Source organism: Pseudoliparis swirei, chromosome 4, assembly GCF_029220125.1.
Source record: "Pseudoliparis swirei isolate HS2019 ecotype Mariana Trench chromosome 4, NWPU_hadal_v1, whole genome shotgun sequence".
NCBI lineage: Eukaryota > Metazoa > Chordata > Actinopteri > Perciformes > Liparidae > Pseudoliparis > Pseudoliparis swirei.
The window spans coordinates 9,654,835-9,671,859 of NC_079391.1; the positions used below are offsets into that span (position 1 = coordinate 9,654,835).

The 17,025-nt window shown below is 41.8% G+C and overlaps 1 protein-coding gene across 1 annotated transcript in view; it reads left to right on the plus strand.

The window, feature by feature from the left end:
* Positions 1–10,676, plus strand: part of mafa (MAF bZIP transcription factor a) — a 71,585-nt gene extending 60,909 nt beyond the window's left edge. Inside the window, exon 3 of the mRNA XM_056413574.1 lies at positions 9,465–10,676. The gene's annotated coding sequence lies outside the window, so the exon portion shown is untranslated. The remainder of the gene's footprint in view (positions 1–9,464) is intronic.
* Positions 10,677–17,025: the final 6,349 nt, after the last annotated feature.

The window sequence follows — 17,025 nt, forward strand, 5'->3', positions numbered from 1 at the left end:
AAATGTCATCCGTTGAAATACAGCTCCGGTCCTATGTCACACAGCGCAGTGTCTGCTGGGAAATAATCTGACATCTTGTGCTCGACACATCCAGGCGATGAGTGGAGAAGGAAGTCGGGGAGGGAGGGGGAGAAGAGATGGAAGGGAAGAGAGTGATGGGACAAAGAGGCGAGGGAGAAGAGAGGAGAGGCAGAGGGAAGAAGGGAGTGTGAGCGGCGGAGTGAAAGGAGAGCGAGAGGACGCAATCAATTCAGCAGCCCCTTCTCCATCATGTCATCGCCTGTCAGCATAGATTTAAGAATAAAGCTTTTGAGAGACCTTCCAGAGCTACAGTCTGATCGATGCTCTGGCAACGTCGGCCCAGATGTCACTGACACGCATCACACGGCCCGCTCAGAACACAACTTCCCCGTCTCCACGCGACTGGGAACTCCTAGGAGGAGGTGGAGCAGAGACACCCCCCCCCCCCCCCCGCGCTGAGCTTGTACTGGGACACGCCCACTTTCCGAAGGCCTCAGCTCTGTCGTATATATTTCCATCCCCACGCGTGCCGCTCCGCACTGTACCCATAACTTGAATGTACCAATCGGGATGGAACACTTGGAAGTGCATATGGGCAAGACCATTAGAGAAAACAGAGAGGCAAAGATGGAGATGAATAAATTGAGTCATTAAGCATGTGTTTGTGGGAGCCCGGCTCCCATCTGACGGCGTAGGGTGGCAGGATGCTTCTGCTGCCGTTCCCCCGTAAACAGACAACAGATTGGCTCGTTTGCCTCTCTCCTCTGGGCAGCTTTTTGCCTTCATGCTTTCTGGGGAACGTTTAGAACTTTCCTCCCTCTCGGTCTCTGAAGAGACGCCTTCTTGTGGTGTCATTTCAATTTGTAGCACGGCTTCGTTTAATTAATCGACACCACTGTCAAGTGTCAAACTATAATGTTGAGTGCACATCTCAACCAGGTTAGTCGTAGGAGCCGGCATTTCAAATTGAAATGATTTGATTAAAATGTTTACTCGTCACAATGTTCTAAATCATTTTTAAATGTTTACGTCAAAGAGCTGTACATACTTTTGTTGGTTTTCAAATGGTTGCTCTCTTTTCCCTTCACTTTGCTCAAAGGAGCAAGATACGCAAAACACTTTTTTAAGCCTTCGAGATAGAGAAGTAAAGCCAACTTGTGTCCCTGTGCACAGAAAAACAGAACAGATCCACTACCAAACTGTTTCCTTTGCTGTGTCTCCTCATGGGGCACACATTTTAAATGATGATTTTTTAAATTCTTTATTCTGTTGAATAAAAAAGGGTTTGGCAATTCAAACTACATTTTCCTCAAACCAGCATGTCATTTCTCGAATTAAAACTCCAGACTCAAATGTGCATACTTGTGGCTTTCTGCTGACACAGCCGTCTCGGACATGTGCCATCGGTCTGAGTAGCAGGTGGAAAAAATGAACTATTAAGACGTGTATATGTGGATAGGATGGTGACATGTGCCATCTTAGATACATCTGAAAGAGCTGCAATTAACAGCAGTTTTCTGCTACAAATGCATTTGATTTTGAACAAAGAAAATACTGCTACAGTAATAATTAGATTATTTGGAGTTTAAAATAATATATATTACTGGTCAAAAGCATTTAAATGTCTGGACCTAATAATATTAATAATCCAGGACTAAATTAAGTGCTAACATTTTATTTGCCAGCAGAGTGGAACAAATTCTTCTCTGGCCAGTGGAAAAATAAAACCCGAGTGATTCCATCTCTGCAGCACAGACACCTCCGAGTTCAAAACCTTGTGAAAATGATTTAATGAAAGACAATACAGTTCTGCCGATGAGACGGATGATAAAATTGTTTCTTTTTTCCTCTCGCTGTTATTTTTCCTCAACCGCCTTTACTTCCTTTTCCTCAACCCTCGCTCTGTCTTGTCTTTTGATTTCAGTGTGGAGGGCAATCGTTATGTGAGTGATGGTTCCCATCAGTGTAGTGCATGTGTTGTAAAACTGTCAACTACTGACAGATTGACTGAGATGTTCCACCCTTCGATCACCGGGGGTTAGAGGGAGGAAGATGCAGAAAGAAAGACATGCGGAGAGAGAGAAAGAAAATGAGGCAAAACAGGTGCATTTAGAGAGTTGTATTGAAGCTTTGTTCTGTGATCACTGAGCAAACTCAAAACAGTCAAACAAACATGTTTAGTTTTACACCGAACGCAAAACACAGATATATAGAGAACGAGTGTTCCCGCGTAATTTCCAACAGCTGTTGATTCAAAGGGAAAAAAACTTTATTTGGTCCAGATGGTCACAGTCAGTGGCAGAATGAGAGAGCTGACTTCATTGGCTCCAGCCATGTGTTTTTCCTCCTGATAGAAATTAAAACGCTTGTTCGTTTGTCACCGCTCACTACACAGCTTCAAATGTAGCAATGAAACGTTCCTCGGCGATAATGCACCATAATTACTCAAACGCCTGTTCGTCATCTGCAGCAGAGGGGGGACAGAAGGGAACATTTTCCCTTCAGATGAGATTTTAAAACACAGAGAGTTTGCCAGAGATGAAGCACACAGACACAAAATGTATTGTTTGTTTTTGAGGCGGAGAAACCCAGAAGTCTTCTTTCTTGACACAACTGACACTCCTTGTGCGACGTGACCCTCGTTATTTTGTATGGAACAGTCGAAGAGACTTTGAACATGCTGTGGTGGCATGGTGTACAGCAAGTATCAGGGTGGGATGAATGTATTTACTTCAGCAGTCAGATGGATCTTGATCTCCACAGGCTCACATTGTGAGACCCTGAAATGGAAGAGAGGGGGCGGCTCTCTACTCCGCATCTCACACCTCTCCAAACTAGGTGAAAAACACACTTTTGCGGAGGTGTGGAGAGGTTAACGGTGGTTTCTGACTGACACTCGAACATAAAATCTGTCATTTATCGGAAATATAGTAAGAGCATCTCGGCAGTCGCAAATACCGAAGCGTGACGGGGAGTTGAGTCACGGGAGCCACGAAACTGACACGGAGCAGAACATACAGCCACGTGCTTTTTTTTTTCTTCTGTTTTTTTCAAAGCAGCGCTGCACATCGAAAAGGAACACACGAGTAGGCTGGAAAAGGCATTGCCATGTACAACTGTGACCTGGGGTTGTTTGACTCCATAACCACGATAACATCCTTTTCCCTTTACCGCCGCATCAACCGTGAGTGAGTGAGTTATGCAACGAGATGTTCGGGATGATTGTGAGCGGCCTAAACTCGGCCGCAGGCTGAGGCCATGTCACATCGCTTGGTGAGAAATATCGCAGTCACTCGTCTCCAGCTCAGTTTCCCTTCTCTCTTTTTCTTCCGATCTGACAGTCTACAACTCTGAACCTGTGTGCGTTCAAACGGAGACGATTCATTGAGCCTCTTTTCTTTTGTTCTCTGTTCACTTTTATATTTAAGATAATATGCATCTCGAGAAACAGTTTTTTTAAGGATTTAGATTTAGGATTTTCACTATTATCAATGGAATAATTAATTAACTAATTAAAAACTATGACAAAGAAACATAGGATAGAGTGATCATTTTCTATTGAATACAAAGCATCTGTGGACGAAATGTAACTCAGGAACAATGACAAATTAATCGTCATTTTGGCAGATGAGAGACAATAACTTACAAAGAAATTCGATTTGGTGTCCTTTTTACATCTTAAGTTTTCTGTTTTATTAGCTAATCATCTCCAGACTTGTGCTTTTTTGCAGAAGTTGTTTGAAGTGTGAAATTTCATTAAGCATACTTTCATGCAACTACAAAAAACTATCTCAACGGAGAATCAGCTCATTTTGCAATAAAATAAAATACAATGTACAGAACCAAAAAAGAACGGAGAGAGAAAAACAATCAGTCTCATTGGCGCTGAAAGAGCATCACTTCACAGTGTGTTTGGCTTCTTTTTTTACAGATTGTGAAACACTAAATGAGTGCGGTGCCGCTCTCATTGTGGCTATGTCTATAAACACCGGGTCACATTGAGTAATCGGCCTCTCAACTATTGCAGCAGATGTACCTCAGTGAACTGGAGACTCCTTGATTCACTAGTACTCTTGGGGCATGTACACAGTAGCCGTGTAGAGCGCTAAAGTTCATCATAAGTCATATCTGAAATGATTGGTAATCGTTTCGGGCTTGCACGGATTATGAATGTGTTAAATACATTTTAAAAAAGAAGAGGGATGACTTCCAGAACGTCAGTCAGCGAGATAAAGTAACATTATCCGTGGAGTTATCGCGCTTGACCCCACGGACTACACAACTGATATTATAAAAGAAACATACGAATCAGAGTAAGTCACAATTATTTTGTGCGTGTGTGCACATGTAGCTGAGACACAGTCAGTAAGACGAATAAGACAGAGAGAGGCTAACGGCAGATGAAGCGCGAGCAATTGCATCTCGGGAAGTGCGTCAGCCACACGGGACAGTCCCAAGACGAAGAGCCTTTGTGCTGCTGTGCCCTATTTTACACACACACACACACACCTACACACACGCACAGTATATGGACATGCGTTGAGAAATATTTAAACATATTATTTTATATATATAATTTTTATTTTTATTTTTTTACATAATATTAATGGATGATTGAATGTGGTTGTTAGAGAGTATTTCGGGGACAGTACACTGTTCAAACAACAGACAGAACCTAAGTCGTGTCTCTGAGATACATATATATTTTTTTTATACATATTTTTTATTCTTATATTTTCCCACTTTGTTATTCAATGTTATGTTATCCGTTTTCCTCTTCCAGTAATATTGCATTAGATTTCCAATACTCGTGGTGTGTTTTTCCATCTTTCACAGATCAAGACTTCATGGACTTTTTAGATGGAAAATTATCAATACAACATGAAGCATCAGCAAAAAGGCAGTGACACATTGCCAACGTGCTTTTGTTCCCGGTGCCAACATCAATAATTCAGCCACTAGCTCATAACTTTATTTTCAATGCATAATTGAGACCAACCAATGTTTTCTTCGGACGTTTATATGTCGAGCAATTTTTTAAACAATAATAGGATCGGTCCATTAAGCTCTTAACATCTCTTTTTCATAATCCTGTAGATGGCTGGAAACGATGGACAGTGGGGCCTGTGTAACTCTCTTTGTGCTCATAATGTGCAAGATACGGCGCGCTTTCAGGCGTTTCCTCTCTGCAGTCATGGCTTCTGTAATCATGAAAGTCTTAAAGCGATAACTGTGGGAACGCTGTGATGAGTCTGTGTAAAGGTAGAGACTCCACATTTTAAAAAGTGTGGTCTGGAAAGGAAGGGGTCTTCAGGTTGAGCTGAGGTTTCTGTCACTGCATTTGTGAATGCGCTTCTATTTGAACAGTGAGAGCGTGTGTGTGTGTGTGTGTGTGTGTGGGTGTAGGTGTGTGTGGGCATTGCCGAATGCTACTTTAAAGAACCTGTCCTCCTTCCAGTGACTCATTATATAACCTGATTACATTCCTCAATTGCTTTGTACTACTGCTTAATAAATATTGATTTACTTTTTTAATTACATGCTAATCTCAAAACACATAGGTGCCAGGGTTATGACTCTCTAGTCAGACTGCAAATTTCCTGTTTGCAAATATTTATTGAGGATGGCATCCTGAGAGGGCAATAAAAGTGAATAGCAATCATTAAACAGAGACTAGCTGTCTACAATATCTGCACAAGTGTCAATATTAAGTACACAGGTCAACCTAACGACTAATCAATTACTTGTCATCTTTAATTTGCATCCACAATAAAAATTAATTTTTCATTCCATCCATTTGTGATGTTCATTTCTTTGTTGTCTGAAAAGTTGACAAGTTAATATTTAAATTATGTTTTTCATACTTTTCTATTATTTTTACTAGATTGCATAACCAGGCTAAAAGCCTGTTACAGTGGCGATATGAATATAACGTCCTCAGTATGGTGCTTCGGGAATAGGAGGCTCAATTCAACCAAAATTGTTCTCCAAATAAATAACACCCACACATTAAGTTAAAAGGCTGCAATTTTCATAAACTGCAATCTAAAATTGATTTGGATTTTGACTTTTAATTGACAGATGTGTTTTTGGGCATAAAACTCATCTGTCTTCATGATTATCAGATTAATTTAGATATCAACCAGCTATGTTCTATAGCTGTAAAGTGCATAATTATTTCCCAAACTGATTGCTTTGTGAAGCATAACTTACCAATACACCAGAGGGGATCTTTTAGACTTCTTAGGAAATGGAGCTCTTAGAGTGTTAAAACAGGGCCAAATAATGGAGCAGATCATTGGGGCTATTTTCTTCTTTTTGCAAATTGCATTATCTCCCTTTTACATTAGAATATGTCACCATACGCAATTTGACCGCCGTGCATTGAGGAAGGATCATACACTTAGTGTTAAATATGGTTATTAGCTACAATAGGTGACTGTAGAAAGTTATTTTTTTGTTTCTGTTCAGCACACATGAAGGTTTACATGTAATCTGTAAATGAAAGTACCAGAGGGAACCCTTAAAAGATTCCTTGCAAATTGAGAAAAACTGAATTGTTCTTGGTGATGGTCTTCATAGCAGGCCATCATATGTGTCAGGTTCTTGTGGCGGGGTGAAGCTCAGGTGCAGCGAAACAGGCAGGGATCAACGCAACTAACAACAACAAAAAACAAGGCAGGCAGAGAATCAGGGTTCAGGGCAGGCAAGCAGGGTTGAATTAGGCAGAATCAGGAATACGCATGAAAGACAGGACGACGGGAAAAAGACACATAACTATAGACGACAATCCAACACGAGACAAGGGAAAGATTGACACAATATATAGGAGGGGAAACAGGTGTACGACATCAGACAGTAACGAGACAAGACTGGCTGAGGGCAGGTGCAGGGAATTAAACAATTAAGACAGAGAAGACACAGAGGAGACATAGGAGACACGGAACACAGGAGAAACAGGAAAAACAGAACAGGGTGTTACAATATGAGAGGTTAGAAGGATTTCTTCCACCAACATGCTCCACTTGTTTACTGTTGTCATTATCAACCTTTGCTTCAATCACATCCTTACATTAATTAAAATCATGCTCAGTGCCCCAAACATTAAAAAGCAAGTGTGCATTCTACAATTGAAACAAATGAAGACAAACATAAGTTTTAAATGTATCTCAACAACGTATTCTGTTTTCTAGTATACTATTAGGGAAAAAATAACAAACAGTACTATTTACTGGAATCTAATTCTATATCGTCTCCGTTTTGACTCTTGGACCATAAATGCATACGGTTGCCTGCTAAAAGGTGAAGCAATGAACCTTAAGAGTTTAGTGTGCCCCGCCCCTTCAGCCTTGCTTCCTCCTTTTCTATTGAACCTTCTTCTCCACTCACATTTGAACATTTAAAATCATCCAATAATAAAGATATATTAAAACAGAGTGCAATTAGGCTGAAATATTACAAATGAATTACTTTTTTTTATGCAGGGACAAGCTGTGAGTGAGAAACATTAAACAGCATCATTTTAATCAAATCTGGCCTAAAAATAAAAGGACAATGGAGTGTGAAATATTTACTTTAGATAGAAATGTGTGTTTGTGAATAATCCATTCAGCGTGTTGTGTTTGTATGGTTTGTTCCTGACATCAAGGTTGCTGGTTTAATTGAGCATGTACTGGACCCAGGTCTGAGAGAGCAGGCAGAGGAGCATCGATAAACTATGAAATGGTTCCAATATGGCCGATCGATGACGCTTTGTGAGCAGCTCCCTGGGGGCTTTGATTTTCCTTTCAAACAACAAACCAGGATCTCTGCTCTTCAAAGGCAAACTCCATCTTTGCTGTTATTGTTGTTGTTCCATCCCCAATGTTTGAGTGATGTCAATGAGGTCGATGTTATCCATGTCCATAAAGGCTCTCCCACACTTGAATCACTCGGGAGACGGCTTCTATTGGTCCGTGCAATGGAAACAACAACCAATAAAGGTCAATCTCCCATGGTAATGGCCAATTGGGTTTGTTCCCATTATTGGCCCTCTGATCCGTGTTCAACAGATGGAGAGCTGGCATCACTGACACAAGTTACACTCCAACCTTAAAGAGGCTCAGCTCTGTCTCCAAAGCGCGGTTGTGTGATCCCACTCGCTTCTCCCCCTCAGCTCGTACGGGCCAGAACATCACTCCATCATGTGCAGCTCCTGTATGAGGAGACCCGTCGCAGTAGCGTCACCGGAGCGCTGCCAGTGTGGGCTAACCGTCTAACCATTTCAGCTAATTGCCTCATTAATGATTCACCGGTGTTAGGCGGCTCTAGCACTTCGCTGTGGGGAGCAAATTGTTCTGATTGGTTTGCCTCTGTCAATTATTGATGAGGCAGTGAGCTGAAGTGCTAACACCTGGCTTTGGAGGTCCAAATGGCCCTGCATTCCCATCACATACTCAGTTATCACACACCCTGGGACCACATTCATTCTTGAAGGGCTGGAGTCTTGACTGTTGGTGTTCTCTGAGAGTGGATGGAGCGTGCCCCGGGGCAATGGCTGTGATCTTAGTTGTTGGGATATTAGCTCATATAACATGCTCACTGCTGTGCAAAGGTGGACCCACCCAACACACAGACATATAGCTTACAGTGACTTGTGCTTAAAAGTGGTGAAAGGCACACAGAGACAATGTCACATTAGAGGGGCCAGTAAGAAAGGGTGTATGGACAAACGTGTGCGTGTGTGTTGTATCTTATGGCTAATAAATACAACCTTCTTTGTATACGACGGAGATAATAACTTCAGATTGTACAGGCCTGAGTGGAGCTGTAGCGGTATGCAATGCGATGTCAATACTTGCTTTGTTTATGGAGATTTATAATGGGTGCAGGCCAGGCACCTTTACTGTAGGGTCATGTAATTGGATCTCTAGTAGAAAGTCGCTGAATTGTGTCTAACGGCCCACCCAGACAGTGCTCTCCTTCTGGCGACATGAATCCTCCTTACCCAGTGCACGTGTTTCTTTAGGACATAAAAACAATAAAGAGTTGTAATTTGGTGAATAAAATAAACAGACTAATAGAAAGATGGAGACATGGAGGAGACTCATCCACACTGAACTCGCTCGTCTCTCCTTGGCCTTAATTAAAGCTGATTAAAGAGTCCCCCCCCCCCCCCCCACATGATGATGCCACTGTCACTCTGAATATTAGCCAAGTGGGCTGGCCATGTACACTCACAGGGTGGTGATTCTGCCTTTGTTTTTATACTGGCACAAGTGACAGCAGGGACTCCCCCACCCACAAATGACTGACTGTGTCACCATAAACTCTTGACTGGGGAACAACTCATGGTGCAGTGTGTATGTGTGTGAGAATTGTGGTCTGTGTCACACTTTAATGACTTATTTTTCTTTCTTTTCTACCCCAACCCCTCTCCCCTCTATTTCTCTTTCTGTCAACAGAATCAATCGACAGAGCAGTGATGACATCAGAGTGGCTGACCAATCGTATACGAAGACAGCTGCAAAGCACAACATTCAAAAATGACGTCACTAAAAAAAAAGACAAAACCCGCTGAGATCCCTCGAAATCCTTTCAGGGAAATTTTTGCGAGCCTCTTACCTCTTTTCCTCCCTGATATTTTACCTCCAGCTTTTTTCTACAAAACACCAAAAAAAAGAAGAAAAAATAAGGACAGACACATACCCATGAGATGGTTGACAATGTCCGATAGATACATTTGAAGGACTATTTTCTCTAAGGTGGGGAGATCATTGATGCATGCCTCTGTAAATAGATCATAATAAAACCCTATTCTTATTCCTAATATAGAAAACATACCAAGTCGCTCTCACCAACTTCATAAACCATGACTGTGGATAAAGTACTCATGGTTCAATTTTTTTCTCCATATGAAGTCAGTTTTCTTCTTACCTCCTCAGAGACCATGTAATTATCACTTCCAATATAATTTCTCTAGTCTTGGGAGTTATTTGGACTGTAAACATTGTACTTCCTATTCTTCTTATTCTCTTTACATAACGGCCTAGTCTTCCTCTTAAATATCCACACTAGTACATGTAAATAGAGATAAATGAAGACAACAGCATGGAACAGACTAGAGTGTTTATTTACCACTTCCCCAACACAAATGTCAATATGGGGATTTTTCTGACAAAGTTGAAGATACTTCTGATCGTTATAGATAGTCCCATGGGTCTGAACACGTTCCAGTGTATTTAAATAGATACATTAAGACATTAGCTATAGGTAATGTTATTATTGAACAACCGTACGAAGATTCTAAGGCAGCAGTATTTTTGGTCTCATCAATCTGTTCCAGGAAGCAAATGGTCACACTGAAGAGGAAAAGACCAACGCCACGAGTCTACCTGGGCACTGCTAAATATATTCGTTTTATATTTCATTGTTGAATATTATTTAAACAGAGTGTCCTATACCTACCGATTTATTCTCTTCCATTGCAATAATTGCCCTCTCCCTCCCCATGTGTGGGTTGTAGTGAAGCTGCTGTCAGCCTGAGAGCGGCAACTTTTCCTTTGCATTGTTTTAAGCGGCGCTTCGATCCTCAGCCTACACGTGGAACAAAAGAACACCTCATTGAATGCGATGTAGACATGGGTATCCTCCATCTTCTATGGACTACGAAGATAACCAAATGGACTGACATAATATGCCGTGCCAATGAAGGTACAGCCGTCACCTGTGATGACAGAAAACCTTTGCATGGACAACACGGAAAAACACCAGGTTGTTGAACACCTCATCTCCACCATTGTGCATCCTCTACCTCTCAGCTTGTGCTGTGCATCGAGGGAACCATGACTTATTAGTGACCCCTCTACTGTCCCCACAGTCTGTTTCTGCACTGCATGTCCTCAGAGTCTCGTGAGCAAGGTGTCCTTTCTCCTGATGGATGCGTTTGGCAATGAGGGAATACAAAACAACCACTGGTTCACTTTGACACAAACATACTCACACATACAAGCGCATGCATACAGATGCACACGTATACACAGCGCCACTCCAATACGTTGCTGTATATGTGTTCAGTATATCAACCATGTAGTCTCAGACGCCGTTCTTTGCATGTTGACTTGTAGATGGAGAGTGACCAATATTCACAGTTCTGGTAGGCTATCGTCACTGGGTTGACTCTCCAAGCCAATGCAAGCTCTTCGTCAGCTCTACATCGCCCTCTTTAATTGAAGAAAATCTATCGTTACTTGACATAAGTTGTTTTACCGCCCTCCTATTGTGAAAGGTCCTCTCGGCCAGACCGCAGCGCTCATAGATTTTAAACTCTTTGAAGGGGCACATAACCTCGCCTTTGATGTCAGACAGAACCTGGCCACAGCGAGCGTGGGTAGGAGAAGAGAGAAGGGAAGGCAAACTGGGGTGCTCCAATTAAGTGTCAGCCCACAAAGTGGCATGGGGCAATCTGCCAGCAACTGTCTATTCATCCCATGTCAAAGGGATTTGCACATCTCAATGATTCTATGCACTGCCAGAGAAGTCTGAGAGCAGAGAAAGGAAGCAAGCAAGGAAAGGAGAGGAAAATATACCAAAATGTAGGGTGGTGCCGAGCGTATGCTCAAGTATTCTCCTGATCTTTCCACGTATAGAATATTCTTTTCTGACCGGCAGCCACCTCGGAGAGTTCAATAACCCCTTAACCTAACACTGTTCCACCGTCATGCAGCTCTCTGGGCTGACCTCACGTCCTGTCTGGGGTTAACTTTGTGTTAATGAGCATGGCCCTTAGCTCAACCAGATGTTCAGCCCTGTGGTTAAATACCTATACCCTTTTGACCCAATGGTTCGTCAATGCCTGATGACAACAGCTGTATACTTTCACAGAAACTCAATTAAAACGTATCACAAGCGTTTGCTTTTTCACTAAAAAATGATCAAACTGATACAAAAATGCACCCTGTATCAATCACAGTTGAATAAAGGTATAGAGCAAACTTATATAAAGAAATATTAAAATACTGTCAGAGCACAGTGAATCACATGAGGGTATTTACAGTCAACATGTAAACAAACTTGAAATTAGGACTTATGACTTAGCAAGATTTAAGAAGATTTAAAATACAGGAAGGATGAAGATGTCACTCAAACATGCAACGTTATATATGTGGTAGGAAACAAGACATTGAGCAAGTGCTGATCTTCTCTGAGCCTCAAGGCTTTCCACTTTCTCAGAAGTCAAACAAAGCTCCATTTCTACGCAGCTGTAGGCAATGTGTGACAGGCTGATTTGTTTTTCTCTGCTTTTGAATGCAAGTACTACGTTGTTCCATGGGTGCTTTTATCTGGAAATAACCCTGACCTGAGATGTACATTTTTCAGAGACACAATTGTGTGAAAGCGCAAACAAACGCATATCGGCACATCCTTGCTCTTTTTTCTCACACACGCACACCACGCTAATCTAAACAGCAAGACTGTATGTAAACAGATCTTCGACATAATGGGAATGTTCAGTGTGCAAACAATAAGCTGTTAGCGTAATCACAGGTCAAAGATATATTACCCAGAGGGCCACGCTGTAGGTATATTAACATGATGGATATGTGGGAAAGAGAAGGGGGCAGGGATACGAAAGATATAGAGCACTACTGACTCAGATTTACCCCCTATTGGGCCCCGGCCACTGCCTCTCTCTCCTCTACCTCCCTCGTATAGGCCCCACTTCATCAGCCTTTCATTCTCTTCTTGCTCCTTCCCCCATTCACCCACCTCTGTATTAGGCACCAGGTTCCCATCTTTCTGTTCTCTTCTCTAACACCTCAACCATGTTCTTTTCTGTCTTCAGACCCTCTTTTTTAAAAACCCATTTCCCTCTCGTTTGTACAAATAGAATATGTTTCAACAAAGCAGTCAAACATCTCAGTAGTCAGTGTGAGAGCAGGATGAAGTAGCTATAACATCTTGTTTTTGGATGAAATAAACAAGGGTATGAGTGAGAAAAAGAGCAAGGGCTGGACAGAAAGACAGCATACTGTAGCATGAAGTATAAATATAACTGCTACATAGTTGATAGATATGCATCAACACAAACATTCCCTATTATCTTCACTTAACCATGATGTTGAAAAGGACCACGCTTGTGTGTCTAACTGAGTAGCAGCATACAATGCCAGGGAAGATAAATCCTGTGTAGCCGACTCCATTGCACATACAGCTTATTAACTTATCTCCGCTTTATCTGATTACCACCTAGCCCATTCTTTCAACTGGTTAATAAGTCTTTGTCCTCCTTACTAAACACTCCATTAGTGCCATCACTTGTGTGTACTGTGCACGTCTGTGGACCACTGAGGCAGATACACATCAGGCCCAAGTGAGTAAACACAGAGGCAGAAAGAACACTGGGGAGAAAAACAACCTGTAAGACAGACAATAGGGACAAAGGTGAACATGTGATGATGGCAGTAACAGTCACGACACTTAAGATGCGGTCTGAGGCACAGGACAGTCATGTGATACAATATGAACACAGATACAAACAGTTATTCAAGACTTTCGACAAGTAAGAGTTAAACAAGTTGAACATTTTAATAATAGTTAAAAAGCTAATATATATATATATATTTATATATATATATACACTTCACATTGCATAATAAACTTGCAAAGTGGAAGGAGCTGTTCGAAAATCTCACAAATTTTTTGCTCTCTGTTACTTGACTTACACTGGGAGCGCTTATACCGCTTGCATTTATATGAAATGTTCTTGCTTGAATCATAAGTGCAAAAGAATAACAACTGTGTTTGAACATATCTGCTAGTTTAATAAAAGAGCATAAGGCAGAAGTCTGTGGATTTAGAGCCGGCGTCATGTCAAACGTGAAGATAAACAATGACTTCAAATTAATAAAAGTGGGGGCGATTACAATAATATTTGTTTCTAAGTTAAGTAACATTGAGTATATTCTTTGAGTACAATTTAAAATTGGAATACATAATGGAATGAAAAGAAAACAGCAGCACTCAGAAAAACCAACTCAGAAAAAGGCAGGGGCTCACACATCCATGCTCTTTTACTCACTCTCTCACACACACACATGCCACACACACAAACACACTCCTGCTCCTGTATGCGTCTGTGTCTGGTGGGGTGTCATGATTAACAGTGACCTCAAGCCAGACATGGTTGGGGTAGTGGGAGTGGGAGTGGGGTCAAAGGGGAAAGGATTACAGTGAGGCGACTTGAGTCAACTGCTCTGCTTAACATCCTGACCGCCAAGCCGACCCGAGACTCCTGACAAGTGATTCACATGTATGAGCTCAACATGTAATGCGTGCACACTGACATTACTCACATCAATACTGTACTGTTTGGGTATTTTGACATACATCTTAAAATGTAGCATTCAAAGCAGCATGGATGTGGATGTAGAGATAGAGTGGATGAGGGTTGTTCTAATAGCCAGACAGCAGCAAATATAGAACAGACCCCTTATGTCACATGACAGGGATGAATAATACAGCCTTTAAAGCCCTTACACCCACCTCATTCTGGCCTGCGCATAAGCTTGTGCTCTGGGTGAGCAGTTAGCCTTCAAGCCCCTCACTGAGATGAGATTGGCTCCCAAGAAGATTTGTTTGGGGGTTGGAGAGAATCGGATTAACCAAAATGCCTCAATTGGAGTACATGCTCTGGGCTGGTCTCAGTGTAATACCATTTATACATGCTGTAAACCAAAACTTTAGCATCTGATTAGGTAATGGAGGAAAACACATCTTTTCAGCAAACATCATCTGTGGTGGAATAGCCCAAATCTTCACATGAGGCTTGCACGAGTATCATAAAATCACAAAGAAAATGAGTCGGGACTTTTCCAAATACCCAAGTCGCAACTGTAGAAATAAATAAAAAGGAAAATAATAAATGTCCAGAAGCTGTGGACAGGTGGCATTTCAGCCTGTGCACCGTTTAGCCGTGCAGTCTGGTTTCTGACAGCTTGATTTAGTCTCCTGCACCTGAGCCAGAAAAGAGAGAAAATGAACGGCAGCTTAACTAGACTCCAATTTGCCCATTTTGAAAATAGTATTGATGAGGCTAATGTACATGGAAAACACTGAATGGACTCCCCGTACCAAGCTTATTGTGATCGTGAAAATACTACGTGCACTCGGTCAGGGTTAGATACACCGGGAAGTAAGAAAGACAATAGCATTGATTTTATTTACTCTGCCATCTGAGCCTGGTTATCCTCTGGGGGACATTAGGGTTCATCTTTAGGGTGTAAAATGGAGATTAAAGTGGCTCAAGGGGAGACGCCAGGATGCATGCTGTTCAACCTGCTGTGAACAGGGTGTAATCCTTCAGTTTCAGAGAAGTGAAAAGTTTGCAGAGTCCAGAAAGTTACGCAAACATCCCTTCTGGGCCCCCTACAGAGCAGAGAGTGTGAGACAGCAGGGGATAACCATATGCTATCAAAGTGTTCTTCAAAGCTCCCGTCTTTAGTCCACTAAATTATACAGTATCATCACATATACCTGACAAATATAGAAGAAAATTAATCATGCAGCCCAACACACAGAAAACGGAAAGAAAAACAATACATTCCTGAGTAATATGTTTGAAGAAATGTGTTGCCTTTGAACAGAGAAGGGAGCATTTTTTAAATTTAATTTCTGGAATGACTTAGTTTAAACTTTGTTGAAACAGTAGCCAAGTCCCCACAGTGTGGGTAAGCTCGTTATTTGTATTTACATGTTTTTACATGACTGCTGCTGGTGGACAATTACAAATTCATGAATCCTATCAAAGTGAGCCCCTTCTCTGTTAGCAGAGGTTAATTTGCGCTAGCCCCTCATTTCAATTGTACTGTACTAAACGTCCACATTATTTCCCACATGGGCCTGGATGAGGGGTTTGATGATGCAAAGGTAGGCCTTGGTTGGCTCCGTTATTGTCAGAGGGGTCGTAAGCTGCAGTAACGGCTTCTAGGGTCTTATTGCTATGGCTATCAGCCCCTTGCCACTTGGCCTCTGTGACCCCAGTCAGAGATAAGCTTTATGGGAAAGCACATTAACATGCTCCTGCAGTCACCTCCCTCCTTTATCAAAGGCAGTTCTGTGAAATCAAGTGTTTATGGACCCCCGGTGAGGGTCTAGTGCTGCTCATTGCCTATATTAGAGGTTGTGTGTAAATGGGCTGCAGGTGGACAAAGGACCTGCACTAGTGGGGGGAATTGAGGATGTTACTGGTGTTATTCTCACTAAATGAGCAATATATTTAATGACGGCAACACCCCATGAGCTGGATTAGAAATACTGGTTGCAGTCTAAATATATCCACGTCTTCCAATCTTTCTACAAAACTGACACTACCATAATTCAAATGTGCATAAAGTTATGATGGAGCATTGTTATGCATTCTGTTAGCTCTACTGTATACTGTAGGTGACAACAATTTCCTTTACTGTCTTCCTCTTTGTGTTCCACTAACTACTGATCCTGTTAAGTAAGTTGTCCAATGGATGTACTTTTTGTTTTGTTTGTTTTTGTTTATTTCTGCAACGTGCTATGTTGGTATGGGCATTTTCCTGTGGCTATGAACCAGGAGCAAACTATAAATTAAAACAGTGAGGTGTCAGTCGTGTGTTCCTGCTTACAGCCTTATCACTGGTGAAAGATGCTTTCAGTATGTCTGTAATGATGGATGGTGATAGCCCCGTGTCTTTGTACACATCAGGGGGCCCTACTGTTGTCACTGGACAGATAGAGGGAGCGAGAAAGAGAAAGATGTAGCCGCAGCTTAATGTCCTTCTCTGGTGCTGTGCATGCTCTTTCCTATTTGCTTTTCCCTTCACGGCACGGTTAACATCGTAAATTAACCTTTCCAAGCCCCCTGTGCTCAGAGACTGGTGCGCAATATAGACAAAGGAAGAAAAAAAATTAGATCTATGTTATGCAATGCAGTTGCACTGGTCAGAGACATAGCCTGTTACAGAATTGAGGTATTCCTTTTTCAGTGATAAGGAA